Raw genomic sequence first — 2,500 nt, 5'->3', positions numbered from 1 at the left:
GAATAGTTGCCAAAAAGTTAATGAATGTTGATAATCATGGAGGGATGTAGGCTGAGAATAAGTGCAAAAAGTGAAGAATGTTGATAATTATGGAGAGATGTAGGTTAAGAAAAATTCCCAGAAAGGTGAAGAATGTTGATGATTATGGAGAGATGTAGGTTAAGAATAATTGCTAAAAAGATGAAGAATGTTGTTAATTATGGAGAGATGTAGTTAAGAATAATTACTAAAAAGATGAAGAATGTTGATAATTATGGAGAGATGTAGTTGTGAATAATTACTAAAAAGATGAAGAATGTTGATAATTGTGGAGAGATTTAGGTTGAGAATAATTGTCATAAAGATGAAGAATGTTGATAATTATGGAGAAATTTAGGTTGAGAATAGTTGCCAAAAAGTTGAAGAATGTTGATAATCATGGAGGGATGTAGTTTGAGAATAAGTGCAAAAAGTGAAGAATGTTGATAATTACGGAGAGATGTAGGTTAAGAATAATTGTCAAAAAGATGAAGAATGTTGATAATTATGGAGAAATTTAGGGTTGAGGCATAGGAATAGTTTGCCAAAACGTCTTGAAGAATTAGGGGGAAGCAATGTTGGATAATTTATTGAAGGAGATGTAGGTTAGAGAATGATTGCAAAAAAGATGAAAAAAGAAATCATGAAGAAGAATGTTGATAATTATGGAGAGACGTAGATTGAGAATAATTTTAGAAAGGTGAAGAATGTTGATGATTAATGCGAGATTCAGGCTGAGAATAATAACCAAAAAATTGAAGAATATTGATAATTATGGAGAGACGTAGGTTGAGAATAGTTGCCAAAAAGTTGAAGAATGTTGATAATTATGGAGAGATTTAGGTTGAGAATAGTTCCTAAAAAGGTGAAGAATGTTGATAATTATGGAGAGATTAGTTGAGAATGATTGCAAAAAAGGTAAAGAATGTTGATAATTATGGAGAGGTGTAGGTTGAGAATGATTTGTGAAAAGTACAAAATATTGATAAATAAGGAGAAGTGTAGCTTGAGAATATTTGCCTTAAAACTAAACAATTATTGATAATCGTGGGGAAGTATATGCTGAGAATAATTTCCCATATTCTATTCATTCCGTAACTTATTAATTAGCGAAAGTAAAACATACCTTTTTGATCCAAAATAATAGTAAGTATGACATCACTTACAAAAATTTTTGTACCTGAATTTATAAAACATAATATGACATTTTATGCTTCCTACGTGAATTTAGCAATAGTTCATTGTAGTTTTTTTTTCAGTTCAGTCAGGTATAAACTTGAAATATAATACCAGTGGCTATTGCTTTTAAGGTATTACAAAGCATGCAGTGTAAAATATTTATAAATCTGTGATCACTTACAGACTATAGTTGCAGGGAAATATCGGTATCTCATTGGAAAATGGTGATCATCTGTAGCAAATGCTTCTTCTTGCATTTATTTTTGTGTTTGTGTGTTACTACTACAAAATATAAAGCTTGCTTGAATGACCTCTGCCTTTTCCAAAATAATTTTGAATTAATTCATGTTATGGTTTATAAGGCATTTCGAATTTCATTGCTGGAATATCATCAAGTGGTTTCTGCTTGCAATTTATTAATGTGACTTTTTCCCGAGCCTTTAAATGTCAAAAGTGATGCCAGTTAATCTTTATATTTAACATCAATGTTTATATTTTGCGCAGGATTATACATAATTTATTGGATCTAACATATTTGATTTTTGATAATGATTACACCATTAACTAATTTAATTTTTGATAATGATTTTACCATTAACATATTTCATTTTTGATAATGATTTCACCATTAACTTATTTCATTTTTGATAGTGATTTCACCATCAACTTATTTAATTTTAGATAATGATTTCACCATTAACTTATTTAATTTTTTTATACTGATTTCACTATTAAGTTACTTAATTTTTTTTTATTGTTTCACCATCAACTTATTTTATTTTCGATAATGATTTCACCATTAATTTGGCTACGGTTTGGGAGTTAATTTATAGGGATGGCAAAATGTTTCTGATGTTTAATCTCATTCAGTTGGTAAACTGTCCATCGTTTTATCTCAAACATTTCCAATATAGTTTCCTCGACGCTTCAGCTTCCTCTAAAGTTTCACTCGGTGGGTAAATTATCTTTCGTTTTTACCCTAAACTACCCAGCTAACCAATGTCTTCTTAACTCTTCAAATTCCTTCAGATTTCGTTCGGTAAAATATCTTCTTTGTAATCCTAAACTGTCCCTGTCATTATCTCCTTGACTCTTCAGTATTCTTTCAAGTTTATCCTCTTCTCTATCATTTCCTTCACCTTCCCCGCCATTCTATAATTTGCAAAATTCTCCTTACTTCTGACCCTTTAACTCCACACTTCATTTTCCTGTTTATCCCTCCTCTTCATTTACTCTTTTTCTCTCACCACTACATTTTCCCCAGCTCCATTTTCCTATCCTCCTCCTCCTCCTCCACCTCCTC

At 30.6% G+C, this 2,500-nt stretch overlaps 1 protein-coding gene across 3 annotated transcripts in view; it reads right to left on the bottom strand.

Annotated features, from left to right (window-relative positions):
- LOC135214400 (uncharacterized) overlaps positions 1-2,500 on the bottom strand; it is a 70,422-nt gene that overhangs the window by 30,132 nt on the left and 37,790 nt on the right. The window lies entirely within an intron of this gene.

Source organism: Macrobrachium nipponense, chromosome 45 (assembly GCF_015104395.2).
Source record: "Macrobrachium nipponense isolate FS-2020 chromosome 45, ASM1510439v2, whole genome shotgun sequence".
NCBI lineage: Eukaryota > Metazoa > Arthropoda > Malacostraca > Decapoda > Palaemonidae > Macrobrachium > Macrobrachium nipponense.
Note: the sequence above shows the minus strand (reverse complement) of the source record. Positions and strands in the feature narration are given on the sequence as shown.